At 43.9% G+C, this 22,692-nt stretch overlaps 1 long non-coding RNA gene across 1 annotated transcript; it reads left to right on the forward strand.

Annotated features, from left to right (window-relative positions):
- Window positions 1–235: 235 nt before the first annotated feature.
- On the forward strand, window positions 236–21,571 carry LOC140699594 (uncharacterized). The gene is made up of 4 exons (XR_012077801.1): window positions 236–506; window positions 1,102–1,227; window positions 18,431–18,636; window positions 21,474–21,571. It is a non-coding gene; the product is annotated as an uncharacterized lncRNA (long non-coding RNA).
- The last annotated feature ends 1,121 nt before the right edge of the window (window positions 21,572–22,692 follow it).

Genomic DNA, 22,692 nt, shown 5'->3' on the forward strand with positions numbered 1-22,692 from the left:
AGAGCCGTAAAGGCAGCATTTGTCTGTTGAGGATGCACTTGTAGCCCCTTGGCTAGGTTGTGAATTTGCTGATTTCCTTTAATACTTGTAACTCTGTGTGACATGGGCAGTTATTTTCATGGACAGATGAGGAATCTCAGGGTAAAGAAGACTGTGTAATTTGCCCAAATTCAGACCATAATTTTGGGTTCAGTGGCCTCGGTTCAGCATGGGCCCCTGGGCCTTCTGCTCTCTCCGTTCAGCACCAGAGCCAGATATGGAGTTGGCTGTTTCCCTGCCCAGAATATCCAGCAGGCCGCAAGACACCCCTGGCCCTGTGCTGCTTGAGCAAAAACTCCGGAGGAGAGGCAGTTACAAAAGGGATAAACATAAAAACAGACGACAGCAAACTGATCAGCCCTGAGAAGGAAAGGAACACATCTCGCCGTGCAGAGCTGGGAGCTTTCCCTTCTGGGCTGGTCTGGGTGCGTTCATCTCAGCTAAACAAGCTCTGCTGTTGCAGCAAGGTAGGAAGGCAGGGCGCGTGTGGGTAGGTAGACAGGGCCTTATTGATCGTACTCATTCCCCATTAAGTGGCAGCTTTCACGGGCACTTACCTAGTAAACAGATGTGGGCCATAATCATCACGCACATTGCTTGGAAGTTTTATTTGCCCCAGCTTTGAGATGAGGTCATTGAACCCGGGGAGTTTGCTGCATGCCCGTGATTACCTTGCAAATACCCCAACTGTTCTTTCAATCTAGACTGGTGTGGCTGTCATGCCCCAGCCCTGTGAATGGCATCGTGTAGCTTCTCCCAAGTGGCCCAAATGACTGACATTGATATGCTTAATTCGTTGGAAATGGTATGTGGCAATAATAGAAAAAGGTAGTAAGAAATTGTTTGGAAAACTGGGAAAAACTTATTCTTCCCCAGCTGGGGGAGCGTAACCTGTATCATTCACCCTACTCACTGCCTGTCACCTCCTCCCTGCCGACTCCGTGTTCAGAAGCCACTCTGAGCCTTGGGAGAACATTTTTCCTCATGACACTTTTGACTAGGACCCACGACATCTCTGTCCCTGGTTAACTCTCTCTTCAAAGCCATTTAAATTTTTTGCAGGCTCCTCCACTCAGATGTAAGAATAGCCTCTTTAAACTTCTTGATGCAGCTCCTTAATGAAGATCTTGCGATGGAAACCTAACCAAAACTGGGATGTATGCACAGTGACTGCAACCTCAGCACAATGTGAGTTCATAATCAGAGGGGTGGGTGACTCAGGAAAGGCTTTTTTAAGGTAACAAGGGGAAAGTGAAAGGACGCAGGCTGTTTGAGAAAGAAACATCTCGGTCACAGCCAACAAGACACCTGTGTTCAGGATGGGGTGTGGCGAGTGCAGAGTTCTCACAAATAAAGAAGTGATGTGATGGGAGGGAGGACAGCTGGGTACTTTATTGGGGAGAAAAAAGTGGGCTGAACATTTCCTGGTTGAACAAGAGGATTGTGACATGATGTGCTTGTATTTTGGAGAGAAGGGTTTTGTGGGGACAGGCCTAGGATTACGCTGTCTGGCTGGGGAGTCAGCACAACAGAGAAACACAGAGATCCTGGCAGACCCCAAGGCCCAAGCTGGCGAGAGGCTGCCCGCAAATTGGAGCCCTGGAGGCTGGTTCTGTCCCTTAGCTGGGGACTCAGACCTCGCTTCACAGCCCAGTCCTGTTGATACAAGAATAAAAAGCGTTGGGCATGAGAAGGGCTGTGCCCCACGCTTACGTTTAGCCCCTGGGATGTGCCCCAACAGATTTTGTTCTTTGACTTCATGCAGTAAAGAATTCAAGAGCAAGCCAGTGTTGAGTAAAGGTATATATATTCAGAGAGATACATTGAAATGCAAGAGAAACGTCACGAGGTGTGGGGGTTTGATGCACAGATTAGAAGTAGGTACACACTCCACAGACAGAGTGTGGGCCTTCTCCAAAGAGGGAGAGAGAGTGGTGACCGCGAGGTGGCGCTGTGTTGCTTGTTTTCTTGGGCTTGGTGGTTTCATATGCTAATAAGTAGAAGGACCAGCCCTAGGGCAAGGGGCTGGGATTCCCAGGGAGTTGGCCATTTCCCACCCTTTGACCTTTTGTGGCTATCTTTGGGACTGCCATGTGCCTGGGGCATGTTATTCACCACGTTACTATTACAATGGGTGTTTACTGAATCTCAAGATCTGCTAGAAGTTAAATCTCTTCATCCTGAGCCTCAAGGCCTTTTGGGGGTTGAATCCTTCACCATTTTGATGTCAATTGCTGTGGCCTTCCTTGAATGGATGTGCTCTTCCCCCTTCCATCCTGTATCACTGTGATGACACAAAGACAGTAAAGGCTGGGCCCTAACCGTGCTTCTGCATTTAACGGCGGGAAGTGTGGGGTGGGCTTATGATGACTCTGAGTGGTGAGAAGGATGTTTCAGATTTTCTCACATGAGACATGGGGATCTGCCAGCAGCCTCCCCAGATTTATCTCACGGGCATTATCCCTTGTGTTGTTATGGAAACAACAGGCCAGCCAAGAAACAAGAATCACACAGAGGGTTGGAGTACTGAGATTTATTACGCTGGCAGGCTCAGAGAGGTTTCTTTTCCAAAGCTCTGAGCACCTCCAAGATGTGCACATGAGGTTTTATAGGATTAATTACAAGTATGGGGCTATTAGCCAATAAGGCTCAAACAACAAAAAGCAAGGAATCAGTACACTGAAGCTTATCAATTTGGAACAGATCACGTTACTGACAAATGTTGACCTTGGATTTTCGGGTTAGCTTATTAGCCCAGTAAACTGACACTAAACTTCAGATTTACCAGGTAGCCCAGCAAAACTTACATCACTAAACCGACACTTATCACACTTAGATTTGTGACTTAGCTTGTTAGACCAGCTGTGGTTTTCCTTCACAGTGTCACTTATCTTTTGTATTTTTCTTTTTTTCTTTTTTTAAATATTTAATCCAAATTTAATATCAGGGATTTTTGGGAAAGAAATTTCTCTTTTTCTTTTCTTTGGGGCTCTTTTGGGGGGCAGGTAATTAGATGTATTTATCTGTTAGTGGAAGCCCTGGGGCTTCAACCCAGGACCCCGTGCACGCTAAGCACACGCTCTACCACCCGCCCCATCATCTTTTCTTTTTGGTTTAGCTGCCAAGAATCCTACAGCTGAATTTCTAGTCAGCCTTTAACACTTGCCCTGACTTCATGGAATCCATTTTTATGAGTTTATCTCCCCCTGGTTTCATTTAAGTATTGAATATCCATTTTCTCTTCACTCTCCGTTTTGCCTTTTTGTTGTTATGGTTCTTAAGCTGTTTATAAAAGAATTGTTTAAATTCTCTTTTAGCAAGAGGCTGAATGTAAATAAATATGTAAACAAACAGCACAATTAAATGCTTTTATACATTCTGAGCTGTTTAGTAGTTACTTAAAAACTGAATTAAATATTAAAGTAATAGCATTTAAAAAATATTTTTTAATTTTTTATAAAAATATAGCTGATTTAAAATATGATATTAGTTTCAGGTGTACAATAGATGCTCCATTTATAGTTACTGTAAAACATTGTCTGTATTCCCTGTGTTGTAAGATACATCCATCTAGCGTGTTTACATTACATGTTGCAGTTTGTATAAGAAAGTTGGGTAACGCAGAGCCTGGGACGTGGCTGTGTCTGACCCAGGTTCACGCTCATCCTGCCTGTCAGAGCTCAGGCCTTCACAACTGTCTGCACGGGAGCGAGTGGAGGCAGCTCTCATCAGTGCTGGCACCACCCTCTGAGTGGCAGTGACAGCAGTGAATTTGTGTGGGGGTGCAAAGTGTTTTTCCAAGAGCTTTATATGCGTTTCTGCATTTAATAATAAAAGCCCTCCTGTGAGGAAGCGTTTTAAGTTTTCAATGTATAATACTTTTTATTTTGATATTGATAGATTTCAAACCTCTGGAAAATTTACAGGAGTAGTAAAATAAATGCTTAGATAGAGTTCACTTTAAAGGGCACTATTTGGCTTTCTGTGTCTGGTTTATTTTAGCATTAAGTTTCAAGGTTCATCCATATTGTAGCCTGAATCAGTTCTTTATTCTTTTTGTTTGATATTATCATTTTCCATTTTTTTTCGTTTTTGGTCTATTTAAAAATATTTTCATTGAAGTCTTGTTAGTTTATAATGTTTTGTCAGTTTCTTGTGTACAGCACAACACTTCAGTTAAATAGGAACATACCTGTAGTCATTTTCATACTCTTTTTAAACATAAGTTACTATAAGATATTAAATATATTCTCCTGTGCTATACAGTATAAACTTGCTGTTTATTCTTTACATACTCAGTATCTGCAAATCTTGAACTCCCAATTTATTCCTTCCCAAACCCTCTCCCCACTGGTTACCATAATTTGGTTTCTAAGTCTCTGTTTCTGTTTCTGTTCTGTAGATATTTTTTTTTTCTTTCTTTCTTTTTTTTTAGATTCCACATGTGAGCAATCTCATATGGTATTTTCCTTTCTCTTTCTGGCTTACTTCACTTAGAATGACATTTTCCATGTCCATTGATGTTGCTACAAATTGCATTATTTTATTATTATTTTATGGCTGAATAGTAGTCTATTGGACAAATATGCTACAACCTCTTTATCCAGCCATCTGTCAGTGGACATTTCGGTTGTTTCCATGTCTTGCTATTGTAAATAGTGCTGCTGTGAAGATTGGGGTGTAGGTGTCTTTTTGAATTAGGGTTCCTTCTGGATATATGCCCAGGAGTGGAATTGCTAGTTCATATGGGAGGTCAATGTTTTGTCTTTAGAGGAACATCTATACAGGTTTCCACAATGGCTCCACCAAACTGCATTCCCACCACAGTGTAGGAGGGTTCCCAATTTTCCGCAGCCTCTCCAGTATTTATTGTCAGTGAACTTCTGAAAGATGGCTATTCTGTCTGGTGAGAGGTGACACTTGATTGCAGTTTTGATTTGCATTTCTCTGATAATGATATTGAACATTTTTTCATGTGCCTACTGGCCACTTGTACGTCTTCATTGGAGAAATGTTGCTTTAGGATTTCCGTAAATTTTTGAATTGAATTGTTTTTTTGTTTTTCTTATGAAGTATAAAAGCTGTTTACATATTCTGGGAATTAAGCCCCTAGCAGTTTCATTTATTGCAAATATTTTCTCCCATTCCATAGGTTGGTTGTCTTTTTGTTTTGCTTACTGTTTTCTTAGCTGTGTAAAAGTTTGTAAGTTTAATTAGATCCCTCTTGTATATTTTTGGTTGTTTTTCTATTGCTTGAGTAGACTTCTCTAGGAAAACATTGCTGAGATGTATGTCAGATGTTTTGCCTATGGTTGTTTCTAAGAGGTTTATACTATCTTGTCTACATGTTTAAGTCTTTAACACATTTTGAATTCATTTTTGTGCATGCTGTGAGGAAGTAGTCTAACTTCAATGATTTACATTCAGCTGTTCAGTTTTCCCTACACCACTTGCTGAAGAGGCTGTCTTTACTCCATTCTATGCTCTGACCTCCTTTGTCAAAGTTTCAATGACCAAAAGCTTGTGGGCCTATTCTTGATAATTTTGTTTATCCGTTCATTGATGGGTGGATATTGTTAGTAACTTTTGGCTACTCTAAATGATACTGCTATGAATATTGATGTGAAATTTTTTATGAGAATATGATTTCATTCTGTTGGCTGTATATTTGGCCCGCCATATCTGTAGTTTCCACTACATGGATCCAGATGACTGATTGTAAAGGGACTCGAACATCCCTGGATTATGGTATCCAGGGTGTGGGGTTCCTGAAACCAACCACCCAAGGGTATTGAGGGATGACTCTACATATAGGAGTGGAATTGCTGAGCCATATAACTCTAAGCTTTTGAGGAAATACCAGACTTCTCCAAAGAAGCTGCACCATTGCCCCTTTCCTCTGGCCGCATAAGAGGTTACTCTGCCTCCTGAATGACATTTGTTATTGTCCATGTTTTGGTTATAACCATCCTAGTGGGTGTAAAATGAGATCTCATTTTGTTTTTGATTTCCCTAGTGATGCTGAGCATCTTTTCATATGCTTATTGGCCATTTGTATATCTATTTAAATTCGTGGTAAATTTAAAAATTGGGCCTATTTCCTTGTATTGTTCAGTTGAAAGCATTCGTTATATATCCTGGATACTACTCTCTTATTAGATAAATGCTTTACAAAATTTTTCATCTATTCTGCACATTGTCCTTTCACTATATTTTTTTTAAACATTAAAACAATTTCTTTACAGGGGAGGTAGTTATGTAATGATTTATTTTATTTTTCTTGTTAAGCATGCACTCTCTCACTTGAGATACCCATTTTCCCTGTCATTTCACTTTCTTGATGATGTCCTTTGTAAGGAAAAGGTTTTAATTTTGATGAAGTCCAGTTTATCTGCTTTTTTCTTCTATCATTTGTGCTCTTGGCTTTGTATCTATGAACCAAAAGCCTATCCTAGGCCCACAAAAATTTATACTGTGTTTTCTTTTAGAAAGTGTATAGGTTTAATTTTTACATTTCTGTCTGTGATCTATTTTGAATTCATTTTATTTGTTATATAAAATATGGGTGTTCAGATTCCAGATTGATTCTTTTACCTGCAGACACCCAGCTGTCCCTGAACCATTTGTTGAATAGACTATTCTTTCAATGGAGTGTTTTTGGCCCCCTAGTGGAAAACTGTCTGTAAATGTAAGTTTTCCCCGTGGGTTTTTATTGTGTCTCTTAGATATATTTATCCAAACTTATGCCAGTATCATACTGACTTAGTACTATAGCATTTTAGTACACTTTAAAGTGAGTCCTCCAACTTTACTCTTCTTTTTCAAGGTTGTTTTTGCTGTCCTGGGCCCCTTGCACGTCCATGTGAATTTTGGGATCAGTTTTTCAATTTTTGCAAAGAAGTTAGCTGGAATTTTGATAGGGATTCCACTGAATATATAGATCACTTTGAGGAGTCTTAACATTTATAATAATTTTGTCAATCATTCCAAGAAAATGGAATGTCTTCCATATATGTAGATCTTTTAAAATTTATTTTGGTGATACTTCAAAAAGTTCAATGTACAAATCTTGTAAATTTTTGTTAAATGTATCTCTCACTTTATTTTTAATGCAAAGGCTGAGTTTCTTATGGGTGGGACTATATATCCATCTTCTTATTTCTAGAAGTCCTTCACAGCAAATACCCTAGGTATATATTTGCTACATAAATCTATCCACAACTATTCCCCGCCCCATGATATAAGAAACCAAGACCCAAGTTAAGCTACCTGAAAACACATATGTGGAAGTGAGAAATGAGACCCTTGGGTGGGGCTTTGTGCAGATGGTACTGAGAGCTTATTCAGAATGGCTTTTTCTTAATTTCTTTTAAACAACCCTTTCAGTGTATTTAGTCAGATACATTAAGAAAATGCCCTTTTGATGTGTGGAGTAGCTAAGACTATAATTTTCAGATAAATTCTAGTGAGAGTGTTGTACTTGAAACCTAATTTGCCTCAATCTTTGAAGATTTATGTTTCAGGAGATTTGACTAAAGAACACCTGTCTTTATTCAATAACGAGAACTAAATGCTCAAGCAATATGTAAGAGTTTGAGCAAACTGCCCCCGCCCCGTAGTGCTGGGTGGCTGCAGCTGTAACTGAGTCAGCGCTTACCTCTCCCAGTATGCTTGTGGTGATCTGCTCTAAGGGGCTCGTCCAACAGTTTGTCAGTAGTCTGTTAGACAATGTCATAAAACATTGATTGAAGGTTGCTGGAATGCAATATATTCTTATTAATATTAAGTAAGTACATATTGAGTGCTTACTGTATGATGGAATTGTCCCTCAGCCTCACATGAATATTATTTCTCTTAAAACCTCTCATATTTCCTTGTTATTCTCACTTTACAAATAAGGAGACTGAGAATTATGTCTTCTCTCTTTTGGGGGGAGCTCATTATCAATGATGAGAATTTGTAAGGAAAAAGATATTGATTCATCATGAGAAAATATTTTTGTGAGAGTCAGCAATGAAGAAGATGAACACTGAAGAAAGTGATCTTTGTTCGAGTGAGACAAGCCCTGGGTTGTGCGGAGTCAGCATCCCTGTCCTGGACACGGTATGTGTAGGGCTGCGTGGTGGGTGAGGCAGCGCGGCCACGCAGGGAACGCGGATGCTGGGGCCTTAGGCTGTGCTCAAGCCCGGTGGGGCTTTCTCCTAAAGGCAGTGGACCATCATTGACAGATTTTAAGTAGGAGAGTGGGGTGCTCTCGTAGTTCAGATTTGTCTTGTAGAATGCTTGGAAACATTTAGAAGGCTTGGCAGGAGGTGATGTGATGAGTCAGTGTAGGGTGGCTGCGAGGTGTAGCAGTGTTCAATTTTCAAGTGGTTTTCAGGCCCAGGCTTATGGCTTAGTAGCCGTGTCAGTTTGAATGACACAGGCAAGGAAGTGAAACAATTTATCTAGTCAATTGAAGCAGTGATGTACCCAATTCCCAGGACTGTTGTGGAGATCCAGTGAGATACACTTTGCAGTGTGCAGCATGGTTTCCAGCACAGAGTCAGTGCTGAGTGAGTGCCAGTGAGTATCTGGTAGGTCAGTTTAAGGTGGTGGGACTCGGTGACTGAGGATATCTGGTCCTTGAAGGAGGGGTCCATTCGCATCTGTGAGTGATGGGCCTGAGTTGGTAAACGCAGGGAGACCTTACCCCCCGACCAGAGGCCCTGGGCAGGACGGCTATGGGAGGGGCACCGTGAAGACAGCTCTTTGCAGGTGGAGTTGGAGGTGCCCTTGAAACATCTACGTGCAGTGTCATGAGCTTAAATATGAGGTCTTGGCCCAGGCTGTGCATTTTCCTAAAATCTCAAGTCCTGAAGACGCCGAAGTATTGATCACTGAAAGTGAAGTCATACTTTAAAGGACAAATGAATAGTAGTATCATCTCTGTCATCAAAGCTCACGTCTATTTATTCATCACTCAGTTTGCTAATTGGGTACTTACAGAGCTCACTTCACCGTCCTCCCGTGCGATCAGGCTCCACAGAGAAGAGCTGGTGAGTCTCCCTCATTTCAAGAAGTAGACACATTTAGATTGTAGCGTTCTGTACCTTGCCAGACTTAGGATATTAGTGTGTTGGTTTAATTGTATTTTCTGTTGGCCATGTCCTGACAGGAGAGTAATTTTACCACATGGTCATGTTTCTATTAGCTGTTACTGAGAAGTGCTGATCTGATACATAGTGTATGTATTATATTAACTTTGTAGAGTAGTTACCAATTTTCTGTCTTTGCCCTTTAATTTTGTTTGCCCCTTCAGTGTTATATCCTTTGTGGGGCCTTATATTTTTTTAATTAAATAATGTCTGTTAGCAGTTAAGAAAACAAAAGCAAAGAAAAAATGCACATGAGAGCTAAATTTAGAAAATGTCTAGTGTGGTTTCTGTCTCGGCAATGGAGGGTTCTAGAAACTCTTAGAAACCTTCATTAGACAAGTGTTATAAAATGCTGATTAACAAATAAAACCTTCCTTCCTCATCTTTCAACCTGCACAACTAATTGTCAAGAAAGTGAGGGGAAATTCTCAGAAGCCAAGACAAACGAGAAAGCAGGGATTCTGGGAGATATGTGAGCGTTAGAAGCCGTGGGGTGCTGCTTGGCTTCTGGACTTATTTTCAGTTGCCTTGACAGGAGGACAGGAGATGAGCCCCAGGCCTCTCAAAATAGGAGTTGGATGGGTGATCATATTATGGGCCTAGCCAATCCTGAGTATCTTGGTTTACTAAAGGGTGAAAGAGGAAAAAAAATTCCTCAAGGCAAGAAAGTAAGGAAAGTCAATTTTGTTGGAAGTAGGGAAAAATAACAAATCCAAAGTAAGGATATAGTTTAAAGCTGTTCTGGCATTAGAGTGACCACAACCTCCTGGCAGAAAACCACAGCTACTCCTTGATTGATAAGTTGTGTTTTGAATGAATCAGTGAACAGCCATTCCGAAAAAGGCCTCCAGAGTCTTGTGGATCAAGATACTGGACAGCAAACACCTCTCTTCCAAGGTCTCATTCAAATAACCAGAAAGGTTTTAAAGGAAACTATCAATAATCTGAGTTCTATTTATTGACATTACTATATGCTAGGAATTCAGAGGTGACTATGTAGTTGTCTCCTCTTTTACGGACCTTACTTTCTCTTTGGGGAGACAAAATGACATAGTTGGGTATCTTGGTGGAGGGAGGTGTTAGTCTGTTGCAATTAGCCAGGAGAGGAGATTAAGAAAACAGTGAAGGGTGGGTGAACATTTTAGCTGAGGACAGTCTTGTTCACTTGGCTTTTAATTGCAGGCTCAATGAGCTGTCCCTGGAGGGAATAGATCTTACGGAGGATGGACTTAGCTCAGGCCTCTTTGGAATGGACAAGGGAACCTGGAGAAAGACTGTCAAATCTGTGCAGACATTAAAGTTCACTTGAACGTGCTCCATCCCTGAGCCAAAGATAGGACAAATATGCAGCACTTCTTGAGGACAGAGGAGTGGTTTTTAAGGTTCTTCAAGAATGAATCCCAGGGAACCGAGATGGCCAGTTGTCAAACTGAGACTTTGCTCTTTGGACGGTGTACCCATCAAGGGTATTGGCCTTTTATATGTTTCCATTTGTCTTTAATACATGTCTGTTGATGAGGACGTGGGCACAATTGTTTGACACCTTGTCGAGGTGATTTTGGATACCTGCCTAGAAGCACGGGCACAGTTGCCGCTGCGTCATACATCTTGCAGCCCATCCCTTTCCCCAGCTCCGTAATCACGGCAGAGTGGTTCCTTGTTGACCTGTCCATCTCCTCTGTGACATCATAACCCATGAAAAGACCGGAGCATATTAACTTGGCTTTGTTAAAGTCAAAGGTACAGATCAAATATGGAGTCAGATTTGTATTTTCCTATTTCAGTAGTGCCATGGAGAAGACAGTTTGGTCAGCTTTTTGTAGTGTCCTGGAGGCATTCTCTCTCAGCTTCTGGGCGCCTCTGTAGAAAACCCTTCATAGTTGTCTGGCCTGCTGGAAAAGCACTCTGCCTGTTTTACCCTGAAGATGTGTTCTGTTTATAAACTCATCACTACTACTTGGAAAACAACTCAATAAAAACTCAGTTGGTTTTCCACCAGCCATGGGCAGGGGTGAGGTAAACAGTGTTATTATGTCATAAAATAATAGTAATAAGAGTAATTGTGATATTAGTAGTAGTAGTAGTAGTAATAATAATAATAATAATATTAAAAGAAGTCTTAAAACAGGACTGAGCACATTGGAGAGAGTCAATAAATGCTTTCTGGCTTAAATCAAAAGTGATGACTCAGTGATTCCATGGCTGCTCTATTTGCTAAGCTAGTTACTCTTTGCTCCATTACACATTTTTTTAACTGAAAAAGAAATACAAGCAAATGGTTAAAAAAAAAAAACTCAAACAGAGCACAAAAATACACAAGTGAAAGAAGATTTCCCTCATCCTCTGTTCTTTCAGCCTTCTCTGGAGATGCCACTGTTTACTATCCTTTGGGTGCTTTTCCAGATATGCTTTGCACATTCCCACCTATGTATTTAAATTAGTTTAAAATTTTAGTTATTTTTAACTTAAAGGGATTTAAATCCTCAAGTGGCTTCTGGCCGTGTAATAGAAAAGAACAAATCTGACTCCATATTAGATCTGTTCCTTTGAATTTAACCCTATGCTCTGTCTCCTAGGCTTCATCTTGCTTTTAAAACAATGTTGCCTAGAGCCTGAAATAAACAGGAGATCCTATTCTGAAGGCTCTGACCTTTAAGGATATTTAACACTTTTTCATTCATTAAAAGATAGCAAATTGCATAATAGAAAATAACTTTTGTTTTGTTTGAGGATTGCAGGGATCTGACCTACGCAGATAGCTGCAAGAACAAAGGATTCTAATAAGAAGGAATTCCTACACTAAGAAGTTTGCAACAACCAAGCACATACGAAAGGAGCCTGAATTGTGACTTGGGGAGATGGTTTTCCAGGACATTAGATTGCCATCGAGGTCTAAAGAAACTTGCTATTCCGTGCCCCAACATCTGGTCTCCCAACTTATTGTCCTGTCCTTCACTGAGGAGAAAGAATTTCGACTTGGTAACACTCCTATCTACCTAGAAAGCTGGGCACTGGAGCTGAGTGTTATGGAAACAGGCCAGCCAAGAAAAGCACCAATCGGGGTGTTGGTGTACTCAGAAGTATTATGCCGGTGGGCTCAGAGGGGCTCCTGCTCCGAAGTTCTGAGCACCTCCAAGACGTGCACATGAGGTTTTAAAGGCTTAATTACAAGTAAGGGGGAATTAGCCAATAAGGCTCAAAGAACAAAAAGCAAGGAATCAGTACACTGGAGCTTACCAATTTGTAATAGATCACATTACTGACACCTGTTGTGCTTGGAATTACGAGTTAGGTTGTTAGCCCAATAAACTGACACTAAACTTCAGATATATGAGATAGCCCAGCAGAATTTAGATCAGTAAACCGACACTTATCACACTTAGATTTGTGACTTAGCTTGTTAGCCCAGCTGGACTTTTCCTTCACATGAGGACAGCTCTCCCACACCCAGGGAACTACTGCGAGCCCTTGATGTTTCCACTAGGGTTGGGTATGGTTTACCCAGGAGGGATGGGGACTATGCACCAACACTCAGGCAGTCTGCTCTCTCTGGGGCTCTGATCTTGTACCATCCCGCTCCCCGCCAGCCCAACACCTGGGACAGTGGAGCTAAGGCAGTGATCCTGCCTGCCTGTTTCCCAGCGTGTAAAAGGGGATTATGTACCTTTCCCAAGGTAGTTCTGAGCGACAACACCTGCGGGTGCTTGGTTCTCAGAGCAAGAGAAAACCCAGGTCCGCGTGGGGGCAATGGGTGTGATCCCCATAGGGCTTCTGCAGAAGCATCGGTTGGAGGGCTGGATCAGGGAGGTAAAACTTGAGCTGCGGGACTTGAAGGGTTACAGAATGGTACAGAGGCAGGTCTGCCACCTCTGGGTGCCCCAGAGGTAAAGCTTTTTCTCTCCAACACCGCTACCACCCTCCCCTCTCCATATCCCTTCCTACTCTCTGCTCATCCTGTCCATCTGTATCCCTCCACTTTTCACCTCTGCTCCACCCACTCCCATCTTCTCCCTCCCTCGCTGTCCCACCTTCTCTCGCAGAACTCAGAGAGGATCGCTGGCCCTCCTGCACATGCGCAGGAGTGCCAGGTGGTCCGCTTGTTGGAAGCTCCATATCCGAGCCGGGGATCGGGCCCAAAGGCTTCTCAACTCTGTGGCCCATTAGGCCTTTGGTTCCTGCCTGGGGCCGGGGCCTCTGACTGTGGAAGTGCAAGGAGGGGGGCTCCCGGGAAAGGGATCAGGCGGCTGCGGGAGGGCAGTCAGCCTGTCACAGTCCCCCAGGGCGCCAGTCAGCGTGTGTTCAGCTGAATTGCCAAGGCCAGCCCCTCTCACAGCGCCACCTGCCCCGGCGCCCAGGCCACAGCTGTCCAGGGCCAGGTGTGCACCTGCCACCTCTCACCCAGCCGGGATCCCCTCAGTCCGCGGCTGGCGTCCCCTTCTTATCTCCCACCCGCGAGTCCTCTCCTCCCAGGCTTCCTCTCCTAGGCCGCAGGCCCGTTCACGCCCCTGGGAGGGCTGTGTCTGGGCGGGCGGGGACTGCGGACCCGGACGGGGCGGGGGGCTGGGGCTGGGTCTCGGGCTGGCCTCTGAGCGGGCCTGCAGCCCGCGTCCCCCCCTCTTTCCCTCCACCCCGGGGCTGCCCTTCTCTCCCTTTCCCGCTCCCGGAGGACCAGCTCAGTGGCGCAGGCACTGCTCCCTGGGCTGAGAGCCTCAGGCTGTAACGCCCTGCTTCTCCAGTTGGATTTGGGAAAAGGGAGTCTCAGTGCTGAGCGAGCTTCTGTCTCCTCCCTCAGTATTTCTGCTGCATGTAAGTACTTTGAACACTTTCAGGAGTTATGATGGCGGTGCTTGTTGATGTCACGTGTTTTTATAGTGAGAGGTATTACCGTGGTGAAAGCAGCGCTTGGTTCTGTTAAAAATGAGCTGAAGGTATGAGGCTGAGACATCCTCCTTCCTTCCCTCTACCAGGATGAAAGGAGTGATCGTCGATTTTAAAAAGATAGTTACAATCCCTAACTAGCCCAGCCCAGCTAGTGTGTGTTAACAGGAACAGCACCACCAGAGGCCTTGGAGACCCAGGGATATTGAAGTCCTAAAAAGCTCCTGGCACAGTTTGGTTTGTTTTGGTTTTTTATTTTTCTTAAATTGTGGGACACACTCGTGGTATAAACAGAAAAATATTTGTCAAGAAATATTTTTTCATATAACAGCGTTATTGTGATATAGTTCACACACCATGAAGTCCTTCCATTTAAATGGTACAATTCAGCAGCTTTTAGCATATTCACAGTGGTGCAACCATTATTATTCCAGAACGTTTTTATCACTTCAGAAAGAGCAGTGGAAATGAATGACCCATCCACACCTCCCCAGTGGTGGTTCTAAAGAAATTTCTTGGCTATTCCTGACCATAAATTCACTTGTTACATTCCAAGAAAAATCTTGAAGGAATTCTAATCAGAATTACAATGAATCTGTCTATCAAAACAGGAAGATTTAATGTCTTTATGGCATAAACTTCTTCTACTCATGAATATATCTGGGACCCTATCTTCTCATCTGTACAGTGCCTGGCCCATGGGAAGCCTTCACTATTTGTTATACTTGTGAATGATGAGATTCTATACATCGTTAGTTGCAACTGTAGCCTTTCACAGAAGAGAAAAGAAACCTCAGTGAAGCAAGTGACTCCCTGATGTTCAGAAAGAGAGACAGCTAGTGCTGGAGTGATCCAGTGGACTTGGTGCTTACAACCAGAATTCTCCACCACCTACAGCTAAGGGGATTAGAGTGTTCTTTTATTTTTTCTTAATGCCGTTGCTTTTATTTTTACTTATTTTTTAAATTATTTTTTATTTAAGTGTAGTCAATTTACAATGTTAGTTTCAGGTGTACAGCAGAGATTCAGTTATAAACATATGCATATGTATATACATATGTTTTAGATTGTTTTTAGTATAACTCATTACAAGAAATTGAATATATTTCCCTGCGTTATATAGCAGGTCCTTGTCATTTAGTTTATATTTACTAATTTGTATCTGTTAATCCCCCCTTTCCTGCCTGCTAAACACAGTTTGCTTTCTATGTCCATGAGTCCATTTCTAGGAGCACCGTTTTTCCTAGTAATATATGCCCTTTGGATGCTTTAGGTTTCAGTAATTCCATCTTATCTGTGGGCGCTTTTCTTCTGGTAGCCTTTATGTGGTTTGCACACGTGGTAATAGAGATCTGTAATTGGGAGAACTCCAGGCCTCGTGTAGTCCCTGGTACAGAGTGTCCACAGAATTGATGGTTGGACTGGGAAAAAAGCACAGTAAATGCTGGAATTTCCACTATAGTTGAGAATTCCAGGTTTCAATAACCTGTTTAGACAACCTTAATATTGGCTGCACCCACACTGGTTAATTTGGTGGAAATTCATGGTATGGTGGTGTAGAGACGGGGCCTTATATGCTTCTTCTCTTTCTATTTTCTAACACTCATTCTCCTGGGCCTTCCAGATCCTCCCCCAGAAGTGCCCAGGGCTGGCTTGGTGCTGCGCTGAGGCAATATTTGTTAATAACACCGTTTCATCTTCTCCTCTGAGCCTCCGTTTCTTTCTCTGCACAATGAGGGCTTAGACTAGATAAGTACTTTTCAGTTTCTTTTAAAACCATGTTTCCTTTGAGAAACAGAAATTGCAAATCTCTCCTCTCAACCCAACCCTTTAGATTTTGATAAGTCCTCCAAGGAGTGACATAGCTCTTTGTGAAAAATTGATGTGATTTTGATTCCAGGTGACACAGAAAAGACTCTTCAGAGATTGATTGCAGGGAGAGGGCAGGAAAGGGGCATTATGTCACACTTTCTAGTGTGAGCACTCGAGCAGGGACTTGGATTTAAATACGGTGTCTGACGTGGCCTCTCTCTAATCTTGTAGAATGTGATAAACTTCTCTACCTCAGTTTCTTGATGGGTCAAGTTGGGGTGATAATATTTTAAGGCTTTTGTGAAACATTATACACATTAGCCATTTGTGTCTCGGTAGAAACAAGATCAGCTAGGGATACAGGAATTTGATTAAAAAAAAATTATTGTCCATAGCACTCTGTCTGTGTATTTTGAAGTTCCTGTAGGGTGAGGGTGAGTCTAAAGTCCATCGTGGGACAGGTGGCCCATAGTTCTCCGTACCCCAGTTTACCCGCTACTCCCCAGTCCTCTTCCTCAGTCCAGGATGAAGTTTCCTAGTAGATTTACACAGAGGTCTTGTGGAAATGGCTTTTCATTTTATTGTTTCACCAAGAAGGGCTGCCATCATGATCTCTGTGGTCAGGCTTTGAAGGGCTGCCATCATGATATCTGGTAAGAATTGTATGCAATTGGGAGTTTCAATTTAATGAAAAGTTTTTACTTTACAAATAGAAAATTAGAACAATGGTGGTGACAGGGGCTCTTGGAAGTGGACACCATTAGCTTTGTTAGATTCAGGTGCTGTGGCCTGTTGCCACGAGGACCCATCCTCTTGCTGTGAACTTGGAGGGACTAGTGGGTTCAGTGGGAATGTTAACTGAGTGTATCTCATGGGCTGGGCATTATCCTATTTGTACTGTGTGTTCCTTATTTGAGACAGTGAGCTCACCTAACCTCAATGACCTCTTTAAAATATTAGAAATCTTATTTTGAGATGTAATGTATATTCCCATGTGGTAGTAAGAGATTATATGGAGAGGGCATATGGACCCTTTGCCCAGGTTTCTTAACGGTTCCATCTTGCAGTGTTGGGGTACAATTCATTACTGGCTCACTAACAATTTGAGGTTTGTGTTATTGCCCTTATTTCTATTCATGATTAAACTGGGGATTAGAGAAGAACACAGGCCTGCCCAGGTCACCCACTTTGTTAGTGCAGAGTGGGGTGTACGTGGGCTTGGGAATTCCAGGCAGTACCATTATGGTTTGTGTCAGGGAGCAGCATTCACTTTGCTTGTTTATTCATTCATTCAACAAACACTAATTGAGTAAACTCTGTGGGTCAGATGCTTTCTTAGGGTTATCTGATTCTTCAGCACTACTGAGAATCAGGTAATATTTATATTTTTAATCTGAGAAAATTAGCTCTGAGAGGTTATAACCCCCCAAAGGAAGTATAGCTCATAAAGGAGGGATAGAACATTTGTACAGTCACCTCCTTTTATGCAGGTGGTACCCTAGGCATATTACATTTTCAAACATCCGTAATCCAGATATATTCTTGTAAGGCAAGGATTTTTTTTTAATTGAAGTATAGTCAAGTTCACAATGTTGTGTCAATTGCAAGGTTTTTTTTGAGTTTTGAATTAAAAAATACTTTTTCAGCTGGGTAATTAGGTGTATTTATTTGTGTCATTTTTTTAAAATGAGGTACTGGGGTTTGAACCCAGGACGTCGTACATGCTAAGGATGTGCTCTACCACTGAACTGTACACTCTTCCCCAAGGCAAGTTTTCTTATCCATTATTATGAAGCTTAGGAGTTCAAATAAATTGGATAGAAATCCAGATCTTTTGATCCTACTGTGGTCCTTTTCTTTATATTCTGCTGAAGGGGGTTGGGGAAAGCATTTCCTTTGTTCATTTCTTTATTCAGCATTTTTGAGCAGTGACTTTGTATCAGGGCCTTGCTAGGTGCTTGGAAATATAAAATAAGAAGTGACCCTTCTCTGCAGAGGCAGGAAGCCTAGAGCAAAAGCTGGGTAATGTGATCCGAGCTACAGTAGCCATGTGCAGACTCTGAGGACAAACTGTACCCCCGGATTTGCTTTGGCTTCCCTTGCCTTCTGGCTGGTACACACCAGGTCACCGCAACCCAGATGGGCCCTTAGCACACAGCAGATTATGTACCTCGATCTCCTCTCCCCTCTCGGCAGGGCCTGCAACATGAGCATCCCTGACTACGTGCAGTGTGCTGAGGACCACCAGACTCGTCCCGTTTTGGTCCAATACTTAGAGATCATGTCAGAGGAGAATTTCTTTTGCATCTATCAGCTACTCACCTTGGTGAGCCATATCAGCCCATGCGGCTCCCAGTGGACACTCTGTATCCACTAAAGGCACCACTATGTGCCCAACATTGGGTGGAGCATCTTCCAGACACACCGCTTTATGTTGTGGGCCTTGTCACCATTACCAACTGTCTCTCTACCAAGGCCTTCGAGAAGCTCCACGTGCAGAGGAGCTGTATGGCACCTCGATAATGACTCTCAGCTTTTTGTCTTTGTACTGCATGTGGAGGTAGTCGAGCAGCCGCGCACCGACGTTGCCTTCAAACTACGAGGACTGCAGGGTGGTGGAGAAGAAGTTCGAGAACTTCACTGAGTCACTCTTTATCTTGCTCAAGTCCAAGTGGCTGGCTGGTGGCCCCAAGAACTCTGGGGACAAGATCCCCCTCCTCTGCATCCCGTTTGAGAAGGAGGAATTCATGAGACTGGACACAGAGAGCAGGTAAGTTTACCTGGAGGACAGTCCACCCTGGCTGTGTGCCGGATTGCTTCCCTACATCCAGAAAGGGATCAGCAAGAAAGAAGTCTGTCTTGTAGCCAAGGGGGGAGAGAGGTGCAGCCCGCCGGTTTACAGACATTTCAAAGTGAATCCGCCTTTGTTTCAGAGAGATCCTTTTAGGGTTAGTGTGGACGCTTACTCCCGCTTCACAGCCAGGACCATGGTGAGAACCCTGGAGTTGCTGTCCAATAGAGTAGCAAAATCCATGGATGCTAGGAGCACTGGGTAGGAGGCTGGACTGAGCTGAGATGTGCTGTAGGTCAAATGCACATCAGACGCTGAGGCTTGTCTAGTAAAAGTATATAAACTATCTCTTTACTTCCTATATTGATTACATGTCAAAATGATAGTATTTAACATACAGTAGATTAAGTAAGATCTGTTCCTAAAATCAGTTTCTCGTATTGGTTTTTGTTTGTTGGTTTGTTACTTTGTTTACCATTTTAAACGTGGCAACTGGGAAACTTTCTTTACATGGCTCTCATTTCATTTCTGTTGGGCAGCCTGTCCTGGGACAGTCTCATCCCTTTGCTTATAGATGAGATGCTGAACCCCGAGAGGCGGAACGAGGCGCTGGTTGAGCTGGGGCTGGAGCCGGTGTCTCCTGCCTCCCAGGACCATCACCTGTTCTGCTCAAACCCTCTCTTCCTGCTCGACAGCCACCATGTCAAGTTAGGACATCAGAAACACCGCCAGGGACTTCCGAATGAACTCCTTATGCAGGGAAAGACGTATCACGGTGTTTGGGACAGAGCAGGGAAATGTTCATTCTCAGTTTGTTCCTGTGATTAAGTCAAAGGCCCCACTTTGCCTCGGAAATACAGCTGAGCTCTTCTGGGCTGCCTACCCCCCCACCTTCTGCTCTGTTTCCCGGTGTATCTATCGTGTTGTCCCTCGGGCAGAAGAGGGTGAGATGTCTTTGCCGAGACATGGACACATTTGCTGGGGAGAGTGAGGAAAGCTGTGTCACCCCGGCCTACGGCCTCTGTCCTTGAGTCTGTAGAGGGCTCATGGTGGTCCCACAGGTAACTGTCGCAGAACCTGGCACATGCTGCTGGGCCCGCCGTGAAGGAAGTGCTCTGTGATTCTTGAAATTACCTAAGATCAGATCCTACTTTCTGGTTGTTGATAAGTTGGAGGAGAAGATGCTAGAGAATTGATAAAAAGAATGTCTAGACCAGCCCTGTGAGTGAGAAGCACAGGGGACACGAGTCCCACCTGCGAGAGACAACCTAGCGGGTTCTGGATGAATTTTCTGTTCCTCCCAGTAATACCTCAATGGCTTAAGGAAGGGGAGAGGCATGTCGTGGCCATGATCTGTACTTGTCCTCTCAGGGCCCTGTGATCTACATGCCTGCACTCCCCATCTGCTTCTTGGGGATGAGCTAGCATGTTTAGGAGCCTGGGCACTGCTGAGGGCATAGCTGCCAGCACCGTGCTACACAGAGTCTGGCTCCGTTCCCCTCACCTGTCAACCCCTGCTGAGGCCCCAGGCATTAGTGAAGGTAGGTGCATCGGTGCAACGTAAGCAGAGACCACCTTCTCCCCCTGGACAGACTGGTGAGTGAGCAGTGGAAGCCTGGAACCCTGCTCCAGCCCCCACGCCAGTGCCTCCTCTGTTGTCATAGGAGGCACTGGTGACATTTTTGCTCAACAAATGCTTGTCTCTGAGTCTGCAGACCCACCAGAGAATGCCACCTTGTTTTTGTCTTTTGAAGTCTGCCCTTGGGACTTGGCGGATTAGCCGGATGTGTACTTAGCCCACAGTGATTGACACTGTCACCATTGATTACCCAGAACCTCGTGTTCCAGGCATGGCTCCCGGCATCAAAATACAGCAGCGCATTAAACCTCCCTCCTCTTGGGTCTGTCTGTTCTGGTACCATAAGAGCTCAGCCAGCATCTGAACGTCAGTGAGATAATGCGGCCAGTGAGCTCGGGTCAAGCACATTCTCCTCCAGTCACTTTTACCCCATTGTTGCTTTTAGTATTCCACAGTCATTAGTTTTTTAAACAATGATATGTTGCAGGAGCAGAGCCTAATTCTCTCCTGCTACTCTTGGTGGAAGTGAGTAAAACGGTCCAGACTGAAATGCGACCACAATTTGTAGCTCAAAATCTGCCTAGACTCTTGTAGGTGGAATTTTGGTTAGGGGCACTGAACACGTTGGGGTACACGGGCAGCGCTGCTCCCCTCAGGCCCCTGCTTTCCCTGGAGCAGGAGGTGTGGTTGAGTCTCACCATCCCCACGTTCCTGGCCTCACACACTCACGTAAATTCTTGTACATGCTGTCAAAATCATTTTTGTTCTTGTGTGTTTCTAATTTTCTCTTGTTCCTCTTTTCCTTTTTCTTTATTCCTTTTTCACTTGTACTGCCCAGTGAGCATGTTGTTGCATCTGGAAATGTGGGCTGTGCACACCCTGCATTGGAAATAGACAGATTACCATCCGTGCTGTCTCAATCGCTTTTAAAAGCAAAAACTTAACAGCTGTCTTGATCCATGTATTATCCTAGTAATTTTTATTTTCTAATATTTTGGAATATTTACTTTGTTAGCACATTACCCACTGGTGTTTGATACCTGTTAAAATCCTTGCTTTGAGGAACCTGTTTGGTCCTACTTTTATTTGGTGACAAATGCGTCCTTATTAAATTTGATTGTTTTGAAGAAGTGAGATGCGAATTGAATTAGGCGGCTGCTGAGGGATTCTTTTCATGGAGTATTTAAACTTGTTAAGTCAAATTCTGCAGCATCTTGCTCGATTCTTGCTTTTACAGAAACGTGCTCGGCCCGCTATTCCTGGCTGTCTCTGTGTGAAGTGCGTGACGTCGCTTCCTGGCTGGCGGTCACTGGTGAGGAAGTGGCCGTCTCGGGGGTGAGCAGCTGCAGGGGATGCTGTTGGAGGAAGCAGTCACCGTTTGGTTCTTTAATTTTTTTCTTTTTGCATTCAACTTCCCCGTGCCATTTACTTTACTTTGCCTACATAAAGGGGCAGAATAGGTTCTAAAATCCATGCCACTATTTTTTCCCTTTACGAGGCTGGTTTTTCTGAGTATCAGGAATACATGGCCTTCTCCTAAGTAGCTGGCTCACCTGGATCTGTTGGACACAGGGACTGCTAAAAGGGCCGTAGCTTCCTCTCTGCTCCAGTCAGTGGGCATTCAGAGCTGGGTCTGTGGTTTGCCCCAGCAGCCGTGCAGACCTCCCTGCCCCAGCATTTACTTTTAACCCATGTTGGCAGTAAAGAGCTGAAACCGTTTCTGTTGCAGCTGACGTCCACCACTGATAGCGGTGTCGTTAGTTTGTGTTAGTCAGTCTCCAACACCCCAGACAACCGTGAAGGAAGATGATTTGGCCGACCTAGGACCTTGGATTCTCACCCTCACCATAGTTCATCTCACCCGGTGAAAGGGTTTGGCCACCACCATCATGCTGACCATGAGGCCTTGTTTCTCCTTTCATGCTCTGGTCCAAATGTGGACACTTCATTTTTCACTGAATTTGTCTCGCTTGAGACAGGCCAGAATATCTGAATGAGTCCATCACATTCTGGGTGGGGAACAGAACAGAAATAAGTGTCTCAAGTAGATGGAGTCTAGGCTGTCCGGGTTGGAAAATGCAGGCTGGGATCTATGATGGCCGGGCTGTACCCTGGACACAGGCCTTTCCCATGGCTCCCGAGAGCCCAGGAGTTGGAGTGAGAACAGCCTTGCCTGGGTTCCCCCATCCTCATCTGCTCACTGGCAAGTGTGTCTGCTAATTAGGAGCTCCCCCAGACCTCAGGCCCTTCAAAGCTCAGACCACGGGAAAACCTTGAGTCCCTTCTCCTGGGCCTCCTGTGTGAGAATCCATGCCTTCTGAGGTGACCAGCGGCAGGAGATGCCTCCCCCTCCAGGGAGCACCCTACGGAGGACTGTTAGTCAGTGCACCATGCTGTGAGCTTGTGGGGTTCTGGCCATGGTCCCTGCAGAACCACACTTGAGATGGGCTTATTGT

This window comes from Vicugna pacos, chromosome 11 (genome assembly GCF_048564905.1).
Source record: "Vicugna pacos chromosome 11, VicPac4, whole genome shotgun sequence".
Lineage (NCBI taxonomy): Eukaryota > Metazoa > Chordata > Mammalia > Artiodactyla > Camelidae > Vicugna > Vicugna pacos.